At 41.3% G+C, this 22,500-nt stretch overlaps 1 protein-coding gene across 2 annotated transcripts in view; it reads right to left on the reverse strand.

Moving 5' to 3' along the window:
• Positions 1 to 22,500, reverse strand: part of AK8 (adenylate kinase 8) — a 2,747,949-nt gene that overhangs the window by 992,297 nt on the left and 1,733,152 nt on the right. The gene's annotated exons all lie outside the window — the stretch shown is intronic.

The following is a 22,500-nucleotide window of genomic DNA, read 5'->3' on the forward strand; positions in this document are numbered from 1 at the left end:
CCCTGGCACAAAAGAAGCAGGTTCAAATAAAGAACTTCAAGCAATAGTGAAGAGATGCGATAAACTCTTGCCAATGTAAGTACAACACAGATAGTTTAAGCAGAACCAGACTACACAGTCTCTGAAGGCATTGTACAATGCCTTGTACGATACGTCTCAATGGGTTGTACTATGCACCTGTAAGACTGCCACAGGATGTCACTTAACCTACAAAGTATGATAATAAAGTATGACAGACCAGGCATGGAACTACACATAGCAGATATGTGAAGAAGAGCACATTTACCAGACAAGCATGATGAGTTGTTAGAAGAAAAAAGTATAGCTATGAAGTTAATTTACAATATGGTAGACATGCAAATAGATGACTACTGCAGTAGGCATTACAAATGGGACTTACTTGCTAAGGATACTGTACCTGCAGTCAGTGTACAAAGCTTCGGACACTTTCCTGGCATGCCATACATCTACCCTTGGCATGAGCAGTTGTGCCAATAAAAGAGAAACATATAGATGTACCAAAAACGTAGAGTTTCTTGCCCCTAGAAAGGAAGGCTTAAGCCTACTGCTCCTACTGAACTCATCAGAAGACAGAAAAGGAGAATCTCCTCACCCCAGCGGGAAGAGATTATTTGGAGGGGTGGAGGGAGGGTATCAGAGCTGCGACAGTGATCTATTTGAACATCTGCTGCTATGGTATGTTAACTACAAAACTGTATTATTTTCTTCATTAGATCACTGTTGCATTACCCATTGCATATGGGAAGATTGACAAAGATAAGCTTCCAAAATTCCTAAAGAACAGCTTTAGTGAAGCCTGTTCCATCTCTGGAAACATCTTATTTGTAATGTTTGGTAAATTTATGAACAAAGGACCAAGTAGCTATTTCCAAAAAGTATAAACAAACATAACTCTACCTTATATCCCAGCTGAAACTATATGTAAGACTGGGGGGTAGAGGATTTGTGTGTCTACTGCAGCAGTGAGGAATTTGAACATCCACTGTTATGACAAGTACAACTTACACAACTGTACTACATACACAGGAAGGGGATGAAGGATGGGTACATCTACTGCAGCAGTGAAGAATTCAAACATCTACTGTTACAACAAGTACAACTTACGCAACTGTACTATATACACAGGAAGGGGATGGAGGGTGAGTATGGCTATGGCAGCAGGGAGGAATTTGAACAGCTACTGTTACGGTAAGTGCAACTTACGCAATTGTACTATATACCCAGAAAGGGAGTGGAAGGTGGGTACGGCTACTGCAGCAGTGAGGAATTCGAACATCTACTGTTATGACAAGTACAACTTACACAACTGTACTACATACACAGGAAGGGGATGGAGGGTGGGTATGACTTACTGCAGTAGTGAGGAATTCGAACATCACTATTACGGTAACTACAACTTATGCAATTGTACTATATACACAGAAAGGGGGTGGAGGGTGGGTAAGGCTACTGCAGCAGTGAGGAATTCAAACATCTACTGTTACAATAAGTGCAACTTACACAACTGTACTACATACACAGAAAGGGGATGCAGGGTGGGTACGGCTGCTGCTGCAGCAGTGAGGAATTTGAACATCTACTGTTATGGGTAATTGCAGCCTTCACAACTATGCTATGTTCATCATTCCAAGTACTACAGTATCCTTTAGGTTAGATGGGTTAATTAACAAAGTGAATGCAACCTGGAAGGAGAAGGCTATGGATCTAGGAGCTCCTGAAGAATGGTCCTAGCAAAGCTAGACCTTAACTTTGAAAAATAATCCAGTTTGTAATGCTTTGAAAAAGCATGTAGAGAGGACCATGTAGATGCCTCTAGAATGCTTCTAGAGTCTATACCCTTTCCAGTATGTCACTGAATAAGACAAGGCTATAGTAGAATGTGCCTTAATGCTGACAGGAATGAATTTGCCATGGCAGAAATAACAAAAAGCAACAGATGACAACAACCACCTGAAATTGTTTGTTTTGACACAGGGTGTTCCTCTTTTGCTCAGTGATCAGAAATAAATAGCTGGCCAGATTTTCTAAAGGGTTTACTTCTCTCAAGGTAGTACCTCAGCTGCCTGTGCAAGTCCATAATACGCAGAATCCTATCTCCCTGATTTTTAGGCTTTGGGTAGAAAACTGAAACTGATGGCTTAACTCAAAGCAAACTCTGAAACCACTTTGAGCATGAATGAGGAGTTTGTTTTTAAAGAGACACTATCACTGTAGAAAATCAAATAGTTCTCATCCAACATAAGAACTTGCAACTTGTATACTTTTCTTGCAGATATCGGAGTAATGCTGTGTCCAGTTTTTCAAGTCAACAGCCTTAAATCAGCTTGATGGGCAGGGTTAAAAGGTGACATAGTCAATTGCCACAGCATAAAATTGAGATTTTAAGGAGGAGCAACCTGTTTATGGGGTGGTTTCAGGTATAAAATTCCTTTCAGAAACTGCTTCCCAACAGTGGGCATACATGCTGAAATGGCCACAAGATGAACCTTTACAGAGGATTAAGAGTGGCCAGAGGAAATTAATTCACACAAGTATTTTAGCACCAGTTGTACAAAGTCCCTGACAGGCCTCCAGTCATTGGTTAGGTACCAACTAGAAAATCACTTTCACTTACCAATACAGGATTTTCTACTGGCAGGCTTTCTTGCTTCCTTTAGTACCTGTAGCATGCCCCCATGAAAAAGTGCCTAAAAGGTATGAGAAATGAATCATCCAGGCAGTTATCTGAAGTTACTTGATATGGTGTATCAAACTTCCCTCCCTGTCTTGTGTGAGAAGATCCAGTCTGTTAGGGAGTTTGTGGTAATTGTCAAAGGAAGTTTATAAATCTACTGTAAACAGCTCTGCTGAGTTCTCCAGACAGAGAAAACTGCCAGACATACACATGGAATATTCCAGAGTTAAACAATTATTCTAAGGACTGAAAAAAACTTTATACAAAAAAAATGATTTTGATGAAAACAGCCCTTTACATTCTTAGTATAGTTTTAAGCTTAATTCAAGTGATCACTGCATTACAATGTTTACTGACTCAAAGAAAAATAAATAAATATATACATCATATCTCTCAAGTGTACCTCATTACAAGGAATGTTCCTCATCTGGGGTTTTAAAAAGTTAATGTTCCTCAAAGTTCCATACTAAAAGGGTATGTCACACATTCAGTTTTAGCAATTTTTAACTGATATCCATGGTAAATAGAACTGAATTATATTAATTCATTAAAAGAACTATTATATAAGTAAAAATATCACATTTTAACCATCCTATAAGCTTCTTAGTAGAAGCTGTTATAAAGCTTTTAGTAAGTGTTCCACATTTTGCCCATCTGTTCCACATTATAAGAGGCAGTGTTCCTCATTTTGGAGCTGGAAGGTTGAGGGCTATGATACACATACATATAAATGCGTAATATATATATTCAAGGCAAAGGGTAAAAAGGTCACAGAGACAAGCCATTCAGTATAAACACCAAGAAAGATCCAGCTAAGTTAGAGTCTTTACTGTGTAAAACCTCATGTACTAGAGGATCATGCAAATGAACCCTTATGGATATACCAGTGATTCAGCTACATAGCTTCTGAATGCCCATGACTTTTCACTTTATTTACTTTTTATGTCTTTACTGGTACATTCAGGCCAATAAAGCCAGCTACCACTAGTTGTAGACATGTCATGTTTTGCCCTTTTTCTGAGCTTGTCAGTAAAGATAGGTGGACTGTTTGGTTATACATTGGAAACAAAGTACTTAAGACCAAGCCTGATGTCCATAAACATTAAGATGCCTTCAAAATATTGCAAAAAATATCCAAACTAAAGGATAAAAAGATGATACTGACTTCAAATGACTCATTAAAGACATACTTGGGTTTCAGCTACATGGCTTCTTTCAAATGACATTTTAAAGTCAGACCAGTAATCTAGCTATTCAAATGACCCCTTAAAGACAAAAGTGCCTGAGACAAGAAATCACACTTTACACAAAAAACTTATGTTTTCACTGAAAAATAAATAAATGGAAAGTATAAAAAGATTTATAAAGTGTAGGAAATCAGAAATGATTAAATCATTGTTTCTTAGTTACATTAGACCAAAACTCTAGTATGGAATAACTATACAGAAACCTTATAAGAAAGGAAGCATGAGTAAATTAAAAAGAATACAACACAAATATGCCAAGGGCATCCCTGTTTGTGAAAATTTAAGTTATTATGAAAAACTAAAATATCTGAACTTGTACAGTGTCTCATATAGGCACTTAAGAGGAGACCTTACTCAGGAATATAAGGCACTTAGACAATACTACCTCTGGGAATGTTTAGGGTTATCAAAAGGTAACAGAGAATTGTGAAGAAATTGAAAACACTGTCATATGTGTTAGCATGTCTGGCAGGAGATTTGTTCATATTCTTGGATTAACTTGTATTGCATGCCAGCATGCCTGTTTGTGAAAATGTAGATACATTTTAAAATGTTGAGTATTTTCCTGTTTTTAAACAGAATGCTTAAGGAATCTGTCACTGCCCTGATACACTTCTAACTGTGCATGTTTGAGAGGGACATTCTGAAGTACAAACTGTGAAGAAAAAGCTGAACAGTGAGTGATGTCATTAGAATGTTCCTTGCTGCTAGGAGATGATTTAACAGCTGATTGACAGAAAAATAATCTCTTTTACAGCTGACTGTTATATTTTGACATTAGACAGTTGAGAATGTGAAGCAGTGCAGTTTGTCAAGTACTGAGCAGTCAGTGAACGCCAAGAAAACAGAACTCACCAAAAAAACTGTAAGCTTGCCTTGGCTTTGCTATTATATCGATCAGGGACAGTATTGCTTTAGTTAGATAAGGAAAGTTTGGTTATTAAGATAGAGTTTTTCTTGAATAATGGACTTACATCCTGTAGCTTGATTTAAATTTCTGGTGCCTGAATTCTAATGTTTATTGAGAGTTATTGATTTTAAATCTTGTAATAATTTTTTATTTATTATTAAACGTTTTTCATTATTTTACATTGTGGCTGGAAACCAGTGTTTTTCTTTAGTGATTACAGAGTGATTCTACCTGTTTGATACTCCCCAGGTCACCCAGAGGCCTGGCTGTCCTGGTCATTGCTATCATTTACTATGGTAATTAGTTTTCAAAATTGGACACCCCTTTTGAAGGGCATGAAGACACTCTGATTGGTGGCAGCATTTCTGTATTTATTTTGGGAAAGAGACACAGCTGGAAATCTGTGTCAAGCTTTCTCAATAGTGTTTGGATGTGTGAGATTTTGAGTGTGAGTGTATCAGAGGTCTTAAACTGGGACACTTTGCTATGAAGTGTGTAATAAGGAACATACATTTGGGTGGACAGAAGTATACAGTCCAGTTCCCCCCAAAAATAGAGCATGTTCCTTTTGGGCTTTTAGGGGAAAATTGTGAAATATTACTTTTAAGTGACAGTCTCATACTAGAGTCAGTAGTGAGGATTGAAGCTCCTTTGTTACTGACCCAGGATAGTAAGGGCCATCATTGAATTGGTGGCAGTCCAGTGGGATATAGCCAGAAGCCACATTAACTGGTGCTACCTGTGTGGGATTTTTAATTGGATTCCAGTAGCCTGTGGGTAGTTGTCATTAAGGTGTGAACTCTTGACAGCCACAAGGTAAACATTCAGAATTTCAATCCACCATTGTTTTATTTATTTTTTAGATAGATAGTCAGGGGATAGCAGGCAAGGATGTCAGCAGAAGATTTTAGCAAGCTGACAAAGATCCAGTTGGCTAAGGAGTTTGAAGCCAGAGTATTGGTACATGCCAACCTGACCAAGGAAGCAATGATTTCAGCCTTGGTTACAGCCACAGCTCAGACCAGCCGGTCGGGGGATATCCAGTTCAGTGTTGGTGATGTGCAGCCTGCTGAGGTGGGACAGTCCACATTTTCTTCAGAGGACCTGAGAAACTGTCTAGAGTTAAGGAAATGGGAACTGGAGGCCAAATGTCTTGAACTGGAATCAGCACAGAGACTGCGCATGGAAGCCCAGTGTCTGGAGACTGAGGTAGAGAATACACCTGGAAACCCAATGTCTGGAGGCTGAGGAAAGGGAAAAGCAAGGAAGCTGTGGAGAAACAGCGTCAATATGTATTGGAGACCAAATGCCTGGAGACCGAAGACAGAATGAGGTGTTTTAGAAGCTGAGGACAATGAGACACAAACCACGTCATGAAATGAAGCTTCAAACCTTTCCAGAGGGTCATGGAGGTAATGGGAAAGGGAATAACCAAACCCCAGAAGCTGAAAAGGTCAGTAAACTTTTTCCTCAGTACAGGGATGGGGATGACTTTGATAGTTTTATTCATATCTTTGACAAGGTATGTAGACAATATGATGTTAGCCGTGAGCTCTGGGTTTGGTTCCTGACTCCCTTACTCCATGGTAAAGCTGTTCAAGCTGTAGCAAAGTTAAATGATGTAGACTGAATTAAGCAAAAGTGAAATGTTGCTTGCTTGACTGTTTCAAAGTATGTTTGAAACTTATAGGGAAAAGTTTCATGAACAAAGACGCAAGGCAGATGAAAGTGTATGTGATTATATTGCTGACTTAAGTACTTACTTTCACAAATAGGTGAGTGGGTGTCAGGTCACCACTTTTGAGGGACTGGCAAACCTTCTGGTGAGGGAACAAGCCCTAAGTACTTTACCTGATGATATGAGAGTCTGGTTAGCAGACCGTGAGTGCAACTCTGCAAAGAAGGGGATCTCTACCTGACAAACACAGCAACATTGCATAGGAGAGGGATACCCAGTGCTGTACATGGACATAAGGGAACCCATGGGGCAGTTTAAACCACTCCAACAGAGTACACCAGTAATGGGGGGAAACTACTAATCCAAGTGCACGATTATGGATTAGATGTTTCAAGTGTAATCAGAGGGGACACAAAGCAGCCAAATATCCATCAAGGCAAGGTGAGAAACAGAAGGTGAGGGAGCACACAAGTGGTGATGACAAACTGCCACTGGTAAGTTGTTTAAAAACATCTGGGGGGGGGGTGCCAAATTATCGCCACAATTTATATCCAATCTTAGTAGATGGTAAACAGGTAATTGCTAAGAGGGCACCGCTTCTGATATAACCATTGTGAGTCCTGCAGTAGTTAAAGAAGAAATGTACTTGTTGGGCAGTCCACTCCAGTCAGAACAATGGGAGGCACTCGGTTCCGAATACCTTTGGCTAGAGTTCATCCTGACTGGGAGGGTGGAAGAGGAAGCAAGCAAGTAGGTGTGCTCAAGGATATTCCTGCAGATGTCCTGATAGGGAATGACTTTGATAATGCATGTGTACATGCAGTGACATGCAGTCAAGCTTAGAGAAAGGCATGTAGGTCTAGTAGGTCTGGGAGAGACCCAGAAAGATCTCATACCTGAACTGGGACTGCCGTGGTGGCTGTTTCAGAGAAGGTGTTGTCTGGTAGCAGTAAGTCTGAATGTGAGCCACAGCTGCTGGTGGGTGCTGATGTTCCCTTGGACATGGTGACTGCGAGGATGGAGGTGAGTGGTGGCACCCAGAGTGACAGCGAGGCACAACTGTCGGAAGTGACTATGCTTCCTGCAGAAGGGGAGCTGGGGAAGGTCACGAAGATAGAGTAGAGACAGCCTCAACTTACAGATCCTACATTAAAAAGCTTGACGGAGATGCCTAAAAAGGCATCTGAGGCTCAAGGAAGAGGGGAGTTTGTACACTGGAACAGAGGTGTGTTGTATAGAGAATGGACTCCTGGAGGTGGGTTAGAAGGTGAAGTGATACGGCAGTTGGTAGTGCCTAGAACTTACAGTTTGCCACTCTTAGCCATAGTGCATGACATTCCTTTCTCAGGACATATGGGCATAAGACATACTAAGAGACATATTATGCAAAATTTCTTTTGGCCTCTAATTGCAATGGATGTGGTAGGATATTGTAGGACTTGTGAAAAGTGCCAAAAAGTTGGTAAAGCAGGGAACAAGGTTAAAGCTCCATTAATGCCTTTGCCTGTTACCAAAGAGACATTACAGAGAATGGCCTTGGATATTGTGGGACCCCTGAGATATTGTGGGACCCCTGAGAACTCCAAGTTCTACAGAAAAGAAATACATCTTGGTGGTAGTATACTATGCTACCAGATATCCAGAGGCAGTAGTTCTGTCATCTATTGAGGCAGAGAAGGTGGCAAATCCTTTGCTAGAAATCTTCAGCAGAGTAGGTTTTCCATGGGAAACAGTGACTGACCGAGGTGCCAGCTTCATGTCAGACTTGCTGACTTGTCTGTGGAAGCGTTATGGAGTGAAACATCTAGAGACCACTCCTACGATCCTGCGACTAATGGTCTTGTGGACAGGTTAAACTCTATGTTGAAGACTATTATATGGGCATTTGCAGACCAGTTCAAAAGGGTGTGGGACAAGTATTTGCCCCATCTGTTATATGCGTACAGGGAAGTACCACAGGAATATACAGGTTTTTCACCCTTTGAGTTGTTATACATGCATAGGGTGAGGGAACCTTTAGATTTAATTCGAGATGAGTGGGAAGGTGAGATTGAATCTCACAAAGAGTCTGTTGTGGCTTATCTTCTCAACTTTCGGACAAGACTTAAGGAGCTCATGGGTTTAGCTCAAGAGAACCTAGCAATGGCTCAACAACAAAAGAAGGTGTGATATGACAGGAATGCTCGCACCCAAGAGTATGGTAAGGGACAAAAGGTGATGGTACTTGTTCCAGTTGGACATGTTACAAGCAGCTTGGGAAGGACCTTTTGAGGTGGTAAGGAAAATCAATGATGTGAACAACATGGTAAATGTGGTACGCAGGAGGCAAGGGCACAAAATGTACCATGTGAATATGATAAAACCTTTTCACAACAGGGAGTGTGTAATATTAAGCATTCTTATTATTGCTGAGGTGGTGCAGCGCTTAGCGTTGTCTCCTCATAGCAAGAGGTTCTCCTGTTTGATTCTCGGTTGGAGCACCTTCTGTGTGGAGTCTGCATGTCCTCAGCGCGGTCGAGTGACACTAAAGACATGGGGGTAGGTGCGAGCGTGAATGGGCATGCATTCATTGAAGGTTGGGCATTGGGTTGGCAACTCGGCACCGTAAAAATCCACTGCCAATCATGAGCGGACCAGAGTTCCATTGTGGCGACCCCTAACTGGGAAAAGCCGAAAGACAAGACATTACTTAGTGGATGTCAGGAAGAGTCTGAAAGGGATATGGTAACTGATCTTTTGGGTGAGGCTAGGATTGACACCTCTGTGGAAGAGATCACCATATTACCACAGTTAACTCCTAATCAAGTCCAGGAGACAAAAATGGTATTGCAGGAATTTGGGGATATGTTCACAGGGAAACCTGGGTGTACCTACTTGGTGCAGCACCATGTGGACACACGACTTCTAAAACCTATTAAGCAGGTTACTTAAACATTATCTGAGAGAGTAAAGCAGACTCTGAAAGAAGAAATAAAGGAAATGCTAGAACTGGGGGTAACTCAAGAGACTAACAGTCCTTTGGTTTCCCCAGTAGTGCTAGTGTCAAAGAAGGATGGAAGTGTGTGATTCTGTGCAGACTACCAGAAATGAAATAGTTGCACAGAGTCAGATGCATACCCCATGCCGAGGACATACAAAGCCCTAGAACAGCTGGGTGGGGCTAGGTATCTGACTACTACTGATTTGACTACTGGGTACTGGCAGGTACCCTTGCCTTCTGCTGCTAGAGAAAGGTCAGCCTTTGTAACCCCTTACAGACTGTATGAATTTACTAGGATGTCTTTTGGAATGAAAAATGCCCCACAAACGTTCCAGAGGCTAGTAGACCGTATCCTGGTAGAAGCAGGGGAATATTCTCTAGCATACTTGGATGACATCTCTATTTACACCCACTCCTGGCAAGAAAATCTCCAACATGTGAGGGAGGTCTTGGATAGATTAAGTAGGCAGGATTAGCCATTAAGCTCAGTAAGTGTTAAGTGGGTATGGCAGACGTCACTTACTTAGGACACAGAGCAGGAAGTGGTAAAATTAGGCCATAACAAGCCAAGGTGGAAGCTATCCAAGCATGGCCAGTTCCTGTTACTAAGAAACAAGTAAGAGCATTTCTAGTGACAGTGGGGTACTATAGGAAATTTGTGCCCAATTACAGTTCCATAGATGCACCCTTTACTGACCTAACTAGGTAGAATAAACCGGACAAGGTAGTGTGCACCACAGATGGTAAACAGGCATTCCAAATACTAAAACAGATTTTGGAAGGACCCCCTGTGTTAGCCAGCCCAGATTACAATAAAGAATTTATTGTACAGGTGGATGCTTCAAATTATGGGGTGGCAGCTGTGCTCAGCCAAGTTTCTGAAGAAGGAGAAGAGCACCCAGTGGTTTATTTGAAGACTCCAACCTAGTGAAGGGTGTTATGCAGCCGTGGTGAAAGAGTGTTTGGCCATAGTGTGAGCCTTGCAAAAGCTGTAGCCCTATCTTTATGGGAGAAAATTCACTGTACTCACAGATCATAATCTTCTAACATGGCTTAACAGGGTCAGTAAGCAAAATGCCAAGTTACTGAGGTGGAGTCTAGGATTGCAAGCATATGATATGACCATACAACATCACAGTGGGGTTAATAATGCCAATGTGGATGGATTGTCCAAACCCATTTTTCTCAAGTGTTGGTTTCCAAGAGTCACTTGAAAAAACATGCTTGAGTTACGGGGGGGGGGGGTGAAGAATCTGAAAACACTGTTAAATGTGTTAGCATGTCTGGCAGGAGATTTGTGCATATTCTTGGATTAACTTCTACTGTATGCCAGCATGCCTGTTTGTGACAATGTAAACAAGTTTTAAAATGCCGAGTATTTTCCTGTTTAAACAGAATGCTTAAGGAATCTGTCATTGCCTTGATACATTTCTAACTGTGCATGTTTGAGAGGGACATTCTAAAGTACAAACTGTGGAGAATCAGCTGAACAGTGAGTGATGTCATTGGAATGTTCCTTGTTGCTAGGAGATGATTTAAACACCTGATTGACAGAAAAATAATCTTTTTTACAGCTGACTGTTATATTTTGAAATTAGACAGTTGAGACTGCTGAAGACAGTTAACACTGTGAAGCAGTGCAGTTTATCAGTTACTGAGCAGTCAGTGAACACCAAGAAAACAGAACTCACCAAGAAAAATGTAAGCTTGCCTTGGCCTTGCTAGTAGATCAGGGGCAGTATTTCTTTTGTTAGCTCAGGAAAGTTTAGTTATTAAGACAGAGTTTTTCTTGAATAACAGGCTTCTGTCCTGCAGTTTGATTTACATTTCTGGTGACTGAATACTAATCTTTATTGAGTTATTGATTTTAAATCCTGTAATCATTTTTCACTTATTATTAAATGCTTTTTATTATTTTACATTGTGGATGGAAACCAGTGTTTTTCTTTAGAGATTAAAGGGTACTTCTGTTTGATACTCCCCAGGTCACCAGAGGCCTGGCTGTTCTGGTCATAGCTATCATTTATTTTGATAATTAACTTTCATAATTGGACACCCCTTTTGAAGTGCATAAAGACCCTCTGATTGGTTGCAGTGTTTCTGTATTTACTTTGGGAAAGAGAGACAGCTAGAAATCTGTGTCAGGCTTTCTCAGAAGTATTTGGATGTGTGAGGTTTTGAATGTGAGTGTATCAGAGGTCTTAAACTGGGACACTTTGCTCTGAAGTGTGTAATAAGAAAAATACATTTGGGTGGACAGAAGTATATAGTCTAGTCCCAAAAAATAGAGTATGTTCCTTTTGTGCTCTTAGGGGAAAATTGTGAAATATTACTTTTGATTAAGTGACAATCTAGGTGGATTGGACAGTCTAAATTGGCCATAGGCATGAGTGCATGCGTGTGTGCTTTCTGTGGAAGGTTGGGTGCCGGGCTGGCAACTCGACACCATAAAACTCCACTGCCAATCATGAGTGGACAGGTGATCCACTGTGGCGACCCCTAAGCGGGAAAAGCCAGAAGAAGAATTAAGCGACAGTCTCATACTGGAGTCAGTAGTGAGGACTGAAGCTCCTTAGTTACTGACCAGGATAGTAAGGGATGTCATTTAATTGGTGGCAGGCCAGTGGGATATAGCTGGATGTCACAAGAATCCTCAGACTATCTATGTAGAAGATTATATAAAAATAAGAGGTGTACTAATTGCTTCTGTAAGACAGTAGCTGATGTATGGAAGACGCTACCAAATTACATTACATTAAGCACTAGTTTAGATATTCTTAAGAACAATCTGAACACTCATTATGGGAATAACTGTTTGGTACATTGGCAGGCTAGAAGGGCATTATTGCCCATGCATGAAATATTCGTAGGTATGTATGTATGTCTCTGCCAAGTGTGAAAGATTGTTAGCCAGTCATCAGTTCACTGAAGCTTGCAGTGCAAATGTACTCTGGCATCAAGAAATTTCTGAAGTTATGGAGCAATAACTGATTGTTTTATATGGTTCTCCTTCAGCTTCCCTGCTGTTAGGGTGCACAGAATCTTTGAGACGCTGGACAGTGGTTATATATTGTACAGAATAGAACCCCTTTAGCTTGGGTTACTGCAACACTGATTTTAATGCTGAACATATATAATGGGGGTCTAAAAGTGCTTGTGTACCATTAGCGGTGACAGACTTCCCTGCTGCTCATTGTTTCCACTGGTAAGTGCTATAACTCCCACTACTCCTATTCCTGAGCACTATCACTGACCTAACTATCCCTCCCAGAGCCCTGGCCCTAACCCTAAAAACAATGCCTGATTGCAGCCTAAATCTAAAATACCTCTCCCCTCACTAACCCTAACCCATGATCTAACTCTCAGTCACTACTTAAATCTAAACTCACCCTTTTTCTTTCTACTCCTAACTGTTATCTAACTCCTGATCACTGTCTAGACCTAAAAGGACCTCCCCTCCTTAACTCTGCACTAACTCCTGGTCATCATCTAAATCTAAAAATCCTCCACCCCTCCCTAAACCTAAAGCCCTCCTCCCACTTTCCCTTTCCCACTTAACAGTTCTACAATGAGACCTTGATGGTGTCCGACCATTGTGACAGCTGTATTCCTAAAGTCATGTTCGAGTCCAAGCTCCAAGCAGCTACTCAACCAGGTGAGAGGGTGGGGAAACAGACACTTGAGCCCTTGGCTGCAAGTTTCCAGAATTTGAGCAGCTAAGCCTCAAGCAGTTAAAGTAGAACCTAATAATGTATGTGTGTGTGTGTGTTTGTGTGTGTGTGTGTGTGTGCATGCGTGTACGCACACAAACACACACAGACATATATATATATATATATATATATATACACACACACAAACACACACGTGCACACAAACATAAACACGTGTATGTGTGTGTGTATATATATATATATATATATATATATATATATATATATATATATATATATATAGATATATATATATATAGATAGATACAGATATACAGATATAGCTTTACATTAAAAAAAGTATGTATTTGCCGCACTTCACACTACCGAAGAGGAACACAATCGAACTTAACGTAAAGCAATGGTTGACAATCGTGAGTATTCGGAATTCCATTAAATTGTACAATCGTAACACAGCCCAAAAACACCAAGTCTGCAATGGTCTATGTCAGATGTTTGAGGTTCCGGATATACAAAAAAACAGAAACAAACACAAAAATCTACATTTTGTACATTTTAGCAGGGGGCAAGCCCCCATGCACCCCCCACACTCTCGCAAACTATATATACCAACTCTGAGATCGCACTACAATGAAGAAAAGGATAAATTTCCCGATCCTCACTGTATTGCAATCTCCAGTCAAATGTTTTTTCCAGTTTGTGAAGGCTTGATCAACTGACAGAGATCTGTGTGCAATCATACATACAGCAGCAGACTTCAGAATGTTATGTTCTCATGCTCAAATTTTCGCTAACATTTATTCCACATAATACGGTATGACTTTTCAATCACTCAAGTAAATGCATTCGTTCAATTAATATGGGATGTTGTGCAACTCAGTGAAATGAATGTAACCTATATATATTTATACACACGCATAAACACACACACACACACACACACACACACACACACACACACACACACACATTAACAATGACAACAATATTATCTGCATATGCCCTATATAAAGAAAAATGTACATTTGGTCTGATATACTATACTGAATCCGGTAAAAAATGTTTATAGTTTTCTACAAAAGTGCTGCAAGCTAAAGCAAATACTCCACCACTCAGGATTTTACTCCTTTTTTGTATTGTTATATTACCAATCCATCCTTTTCCTAACATTTTACTGCACTTATTCACATATATTGATCAAATGACTTTAATCAATATGGGATGAATACCATAACTGGCAAAATTTCATCACACAGAATGATCAATATTATATCAAATATCCTGGCAATATTACAAGAAAGTACTTTTTATTCTGCCCTTTCTCTAATAACATAATCCATGGCTTCTGTAAAGAAGATTTTCAGGTATTTTTAGATCAGGTATATTTCACAGGGGATGCCACTGCTATGGAACAGATGCCCCATCCACATAAAAGAAAGTTCATCCCTGCCCATTTTCAAGAACAACTTAGATCTACTGATGGGAAATAGAACATTTTCCCCAGAACTGCCCTCTATACTACTAATGGACAGATGCAGCTCCTAAATCCTTCTTCCCATGCATGGGTCCCTTCATCTATGGTATAATCCCAGTTATTCTCATTAGGGGTAATATATAATTACTGATTATGGGATGGACATGGACAATCTATAACCAAATGGGATAGATTATTTCAAGCACAAAAAGGAAAAGTGGCTAGGTTTACAACGGCCCCTAAAAGGGCAGCTAACTAGGTACGAACCAACGAACCTATAACCAAACTGCATAGGTTATTTGTGCACAAAAAGGGAAACTGGCTAGGCTTAAAATAGCTCACAAGAGCAACTAGCTTAGTACTTCCCTATCAACAGATAAGATTAACACATCTTTAACTTGTGGACCTTTAATGCCACAAATCTCTTTATGTAGAATCTCATGCAATAGACTGTTAACTTAGTTACATCATTTACAAAAACATTTTATAATCCAAATTAAAGGCCTCTAGTTTTTAATGTCTTCTTTGCCACACATTTTTAATGAATCTAATAATACCAGGACATACAATCCTATTACTTATCTAATTAACACCTATATGGTGTGGAATGTCACGCTTCTGGCAAAGGTTCATAGTTATATTACAGTTATATTCTAGGCTAATAACCACCATGGCCTTCATAAGCCTAGCAGTGCAATCCAACCCAACTGTGTCCCTATGTATCACGGATGTTTATTAGGAGGGGATATGTTAGTTAAAAAGTTTCAAGAGGTTATGTGGGGGGCATGGTTAGTTTGGGCATTGCTGTGTACCTCTGTCTATTAGAGACATGGGCCCCAGACTGGGGGGAATTTCTGATTTCCCATCCATTGGGCAAGGTTATGCTTAAATAGTGTTAGCAATGGATTCTGCTTCACATGGATGGGGAGCCTGTTCGACAGCATGGTGAGCCCTCTGTGACACATATCTGTTTCACTAACCTGTCTTGTTTGGCACTAGCAAAATTAACATGTGTGGATTTAGTGGTTCTGATGCTGTTCATTTTGGAGATATGCACAAGGTCCATCAGAGCTGGAATTGAGGATGCCCTGTATGCCAGGCATAGATCCCTCTCAGTAACCTCTAGGAGACAAGAGTATACAGACAGGGTTTTACGGCAATCCCTACAGGAAAATATGCTTATACCCTAGATTCTCCTGGAAAGGAACCTCTGTGGGTGGTCCAACTGTTGCATATGTATGATCAGGTACATGCCAAACGGAGCATTATACCCACAGGTTCACAGCTTCAACCTACACACATCTTATATTCCAGAGCATTTTCTAAAAAATAAACTTAAAAAGCACAAGATAAATAAATGTAAATATTTTGTGAACACCAAAATATATAACAAGTGTACAAATATCAGTGTTATTAGTAAGTATTATTCTTTATAGTGATAACAGCTAGTGCACTCAGTCTTTTTATAAGTATTATAAATAATTTATATGTTGGATCCTCGGATCCAACTCAGCCGTTGCAAATGCTCGTGGCAACCAAAAAGCTCTTGAACTCCTCCCTTACCCATAATACACCCCTCCTAAGATACCTCAGATCTTGTTTGCTGATAGAGAAATATCTATATGTGTGTGTGTGTGTGTGTATATATATATATATATATATATATATATATATATATATATATATATACACACACACACACACACACACACACACACACACACACACACACACACACACACCCACACATACACATATGAGAAAACATATGATATAAAAGATTAGATATATAGATAGTGAGACTATCTCTAGAGCTCATCACAGGGAAGTGACAATCTAGGTCTACTCGCTCTTTTAGGAGTCCAAAGTTAGTGGGTTGGAGGGTGGTTTCTTGAGGAAGAGTGAAAATGGACAACACAGATGGAACGTTATGGTGAGCACATAACGTCTTTATCTGATGTTGTCAATTTTCATTCTATTTTCAACCTGTGGGACAGACTCCACAACTAACCTCGATCCTGGGTAGACTAAAGGAAGGGTGGTCCTTAGTACAACTGAACCAAATGATACTCTTCCACTAGATATCAAGTCCAATTTGTGAAACAAAAGTATGGAGGGTAGTCCACGTTGCGGATGCACATATATCATCCATGGATGCTCTAGCTTGAAATACTGATGAAGTAGCGATGGCTCTAGTTGAATGGGCTAGCACTGGTTTTGGTATAGTAATACCCGGCTTCTTGTTGTTGTTGTCTTTTGACTTTTCCCAGTTAGGGGTCGCCACAGCAGAACTGCGGTCCGCTAATGATTGGCAGTAGATTTTCACGAACACCGAGGTGCCAGCTCGATGTTCAACCTTCAACGAAGGCACGCCCATTTACACGTCTTTCGAACGCCCACCCAACAGCGGGGAGAACATGCAGACTCCACACAGAAGGCACTCCCAGCACTCCAGCCGAGAATCGAATGGGAGAACCTCTTGCTGTGAGGCAACAACGCTACCACTGCACCACCGTGGAAGTCAATACTAGGCTTCTTGTACATGAATGAAATGCAAATCTTTGATCCATACAGCCGAAGTTACTTTGGTCACTGGTTTGCTCGATCTTACTTCTGAGAACGGAATGAAGAGTTGATCAGATTTCATGATATTTTTTGTCCCATGAAGATAAAAACGTAACTGTCCGTGAACATCTAATAAATGTAGCAGATGCTTGCCTTTACTGAAAAATTTAGGAAAAAATACTGGTAAATTGATGGATTGGTTGATATTGGTGTCTTATACTATTTTAGGTAGAAAAGATGGGTATGTACATAATGTAACCCTGTCTTTATGAAAGATCAAATATGGTGGTTGTGACGATAAGGCTTGAATCTCTGAAATTCTTCTTGCAGAGTTATGGCTACTAAAAATATAGCTTTCCAGGAAAGGAAATTGATATCACATTTAGCTGCTGGTTCAAAAGGAGGTTGTATGACTGCCTGCAGCACCAAATTCAGGTGCCAAGGAGGGAGTAGGATCTTTATAAGGGGGGGTTTTACTAAGAGACTTTCTTTCAGAAAGGCTTTACAGAGCTTGTGTGAAGCAACTGGAGAACCTTGAAATCCAGTATGATAATTGGAAATTACAGCTAACTATACCTTGATTGTTACAGAAGCTGTTCCTTCAGTAAACAGTTGGGATAAAAATTCAAGGATACATTGGATCAGGGCTGAGAAGGGATCCCGATCATTTTGCATTGCCCAGTTGACAAATCTCCTCCATTTACTGGAGTACAGTTTACACGTAGCTGGCCTATGAGAGGATAAAAGTATGTCACGTACTGGAAAAGAGAGCTTAGGCTGTCTGGCTATCAACAGAATTGGAGAAGCCAAGCATATAGCCTGAGGTTTGGAATGTTCGGATGTATCATACCTGTCGGGGAGACAGGAGGTGTAGAGCCGTGGTTGTTGAAGTAAGTGAGGCCAAAGGAAGGGGAACCAAATCTGTTGAGGCCAATACAGTGCAATGAGGATTACTTTGCTCTTCAAACTGTTTGCTTTCTGCAGAAATTTTGGGATTAAAGGAGTTGGGGGGAAAGGCATAAAGGAGACTGGGGGGGGCAAGTGTGAAGAAGGGCATCCCTCGGTGACTCTCCTCACTGGGGGATTAGGGCAAAATAGCTTCTGCATTTGTTCTGTAGGGGAGAGGTGAAAGGATCGCAGCAAGGCTGGTGCCATTTGCGGAATATCCTTTAAACCACTATCTGACTGAGGGACCACTCATGTGGCATAAGAATGCATCTGCTCAATTTGCCTGCTATCATATTGGACTTCCCTGGAATGTACATTGCTACTAGAAAGCAGTTGGATGAGATCGTCCATTGCCAAACTCTGAATGTTTCTCAACACAAGGGGTAGGATCTGGTTCCGCCTTGTTTGTTGATGTACCAGACTACTGACATGTTGTCTGTCTGAATTGCAGTCGTTCTTAAGGGGAGAGCATCCTGGAAAGCCTGCAATGCTAAAAGCACTGCTCTCATCTCTAGGACACTGACATTCAAGTTGGCCTGTTTGGGCGACCAAGTGCCTTGGACAGTATTCCCCCGAAAATGTTCCCCCACTCTAACTGGGAAACGTCAGTGGTCACCGTGGCCATGGGCTGAGGGGGAATAAATAGACAGCCCTGTTGAATCTACTCAGACTGAATCCACCATGACAGGTCTCTCTTGCATAGGTTGGTGATTCTTATCTGGGTTGACATTGGTTGGTAGAGAATGGACCACTGAGCTGAAAATAGCCACTGCAAGATTCTCATGTGAAACCTGGCCAGTCGAACCAGAGTTACTGTCGCCACCATGGACCCTAGAGCCTGAAGAAATAGTCATGCGGAGACCTTCGCAATGCAAATTATCTTCTTGACTTGTGGTCTGATAGTTTCTACTCTGGAAGAGGGAAGAGAAGCTATTGTTTCATTTACACTGAGAATTGCACCGTCAAATTCTAAACATTGCATCGGTTATAGAAGGGATTTTTTGTGACTTACAGTTGTCCCTAGATTAGAACACATCTGGAAAACATTGTCTCTTGCTTTTATTAGTTGATGCCTGGTTGGAGTGGATATAAGCCAGTCATCCAAATTTGGAAACACCCAGAATCCAAGCAGTCTCAGGTGGGCTGCTATTTCTGCCATACACTTGGTGAACACTCTGGGGGCTGCAGTGAGACCAAAAGGCAGAGTTCTGAACTGATAATGACTGGGTCCCAGCTGGAAGCATAGGTATCTTCTGGATCACCTGTCCATCTTTATGTGGTAGGTATGTATCCTGAAGGTCAATAGAGCACATCCAGTCATCCTTTTCCAAAAACAGAAGAAAGGACTGAAAAGTGACCATCAGGAACTTGCTGCATCAAACTGAATTGTTTAGTTTGCTGAGATCCAAAATTGGTTTCCAGTTCCCTGTTTTTTTTGGCACTAAAAAGAACCTTTTTTTTCAGTAAACATCTTTATTAAATTATCACACATGACATAGGCAATCTTACATTTATAGAAATGAAAAGCAAACATTGATACCACTTTAGTTACAAACATTATGCATCACATATAATCTATCCAGTCATTGTCAGTTAAGCATTACATGGCTCATTCAAATCCTGTCTTCTAAACCTCATTCCTTCCCTGCATATATTGTTCCTACAATTCCCATTTTATTTCTATGTAGTTTGCTCCATGCCTTTTTTAAAGATCACAATTCCAGTTGTTTCATCTCTGCTACTATATTCACTGCTTCTAGTAAAGTTGGTCTAGACTATGCTTTCCATAACACTAAAAAGAACCCTGAGTAAGCTCCAGATCCTCTCTGGTCTTGGGAGACCTCCTGGATGACTCTTTTTTTCAAGCAGCCTTTGCACCTGAATAGATTCTTGTTCCCTTTGACTGGGTGGAACATCAGGGATTTTTCTGAACTGCAGAGGTGGAAGGGAGAAGGGTATAATGTATCTTCTGGAAATGATCCTCTGCACCCATGCATCTCATGTTACTGTTAGCCAGGCTCTCTGGTGCAGGAACAGTCAACCCCCAGTTGCCTCCAGATTAGGACAACTGAGCCTCCTTTCAGAAGTGCTGAAAAGTTCTTGCAAAGAAAGTATCTCTGGACCCTTGGTTTTGTGGGCCTCCTCTACCATTTGAGTTTCCCCCGTCCCTCTAGGGGAACTACCTCCACGTGTGTCTTGAAAAGGCCCTCGAGATTTTTTTGAATCACATTTTTCCACTATTTCTCTGATTCTTGGAAAAGGATCGCTGAGGTGTGGAAAAGCATATACCCATGACAGACTGGGTCTTTCCATCTTTCTCACACCTGGATAACGTAGCTCTTACTGTTGGGCCAAACAAAGAAGAGCCGTCGAAGGGAGCATTGACGAATGACGACTTGAAAGGCTTCGCAAAATTACATAAGTGCATCCAGGCATACCTCCTGATAAAAATGCCTGAATCCGCTACTCGGGTCATTCCTTTGGCTACATGAGAGATGAGCCTCATTGACGAGTTTGAGATGGATTGTAGGGTGGCCAACTGAGAAGAAACTGATGCTTGTACTTCTTCAGATACAGATCCTGACAGGGTATCTGAAAGTTCTTTTATCAGACCCCTTTGCAATCTTGTACATGTGTTAGACAATTTAAAGACGTTAGTGCGAAGGTCAATGAAGCATAAACGTGCTTTCCAAACCTATCCATCATCTAAGACTCCTTGTTCGGTGGATAGATAAAATAACTTTCCTCAGCTAGTTCTTTTTTGGTGGCTGCTGCCATGACCATGGCATCTACCGGTACACCTTTAGTCCAAAATGGTTTATCATCTGGAACTGTAATAATTTTATCTGGTCTCCAGAAAATCGGTTCGGTGGTGTTGGGGCCTTCCATGCCCAACAAGAGATCAATTCCAGAAGATCGTCAGCAGGCGGAGTCACCCAGGAAGTAGGCAGACGAGTACCAAAAGCCACCAGGTACAGAGAACCTCAGATGAAGGACTGCTGGGCTTCCAGTCACCTCTCTGCTTCAGGATTTCTAAGATGTATGCAAAGGAGACATCATCAGAAGTTAACCTTGGGGACCCTTCGTCCTCATCGAAGTCCGTGTCTTTGGTGATAGTTTCCTCAGTGGAGTAGAGGTGCTTCCTCTTGCACGACCTCTTCTTAAGGACTTCCTCAGTGGTATGTTCTGGGGAGGTATCAGAAGAGGTGGGGAGGTGGGTATACCCTGCTAGGAAGCCTGCAGTTTTGGAACTCACTATCCCTGTGGAAGACCAGAGTGAGAAGCTGAAGGCAGAGATGTCAGAAGTGAAGGTTGTAGGTCCAAGGGTGTAGGTATGGTCTGAACTACTGAAGCAGACATGGCTCTGTCCAAAGCCTCACAGGCTGATTGCCCCTGAGAAGAATAGGACTCTGGATCCGAGACGACATGCCTCTGGAATGTAGTCCCTCCCTGCCCAGAAGACAATCTTCCAGAGGATGAAGCTGGGGCAGAGCTGATCCAAGCTGAAGCCCCAAGGTGTAGAGACAGCTCCAAAAGTCTTAGAGTAGAGACCAACACCTCATAGTCAACAAGGCTGCTACAGCTCCGAGAGGTCTTCAGCTTCAACTTAGCCGAAGAACTCAAAGCAAACACTGGATCTAAGGAGAGGGAAGTTCTCAGATCCAAAGCAGACAGCACCAGACAGTTCGGATCCAATGACTCTGATGCTTCAAGGGAAGTCTGAGGAGGAGGTAGTAGCAAGGTAGTAGATGCACAGAACTTCTGACCTGAAGGGGTAGCAGCCACGGGAACTCCTGACATACCTTGCGCCCAGAGTATCTTCTTCACTACTCTCTCTATGTCTTCTTCAGTGAAGCTCCTAGAAAAAACTGATGTTTGTACTCCTTCAGATATGGATCCTGACAGGGTCCAGAACTAGAAGAGTGAGTGGACATTGCTGAGACTGACTTCGGTCTCTCCATAAATGGCAAAGGGACTCTGAATGGGACTGGATCAACTGAAGGGGAGTACTGAGTCCTTGGAAGGTACTGTGGAGCTGGAGATAATCTTTCTAATGGATCAAAAATTATCATCTCTCAGGAGTCCTTTTCCTAAGGCATGTAGGATCTGAGGAAATAGATGGACCCAAAGTTCTATGTTTTTTGTCTTTGGATTAGATGGACTCAGATCCGATATCTTAGATTTTTTAGCAGGTGGATGTGACAGAGAGATCAGAACCGAATCAGGCTTGTTTCTTCCTTTGTCTGACACTGTCAAGGAAGAAGAAGATGCAGGGCTAGCCTGTCCAGATTTACCCTTTTTTGATTTTTCTACAGGAGAAGCTTCAGA

The sequence above is a fragment of the Protopterus annectens genome, chromosome 16.part0 (assembly GCF_019279795.1).
Source record: "Protopterus annectens isolate FY-2018-M chromosome 16.part0, PAN1.0, whole genome shotgun sequence".
In the NCBI taxonomy this organism is placed as follows: Eukaryota; Metazoa; Chordata; order Ceratodontiformes; family Protopteridae; genus Protopterus; species Protopterus annectens.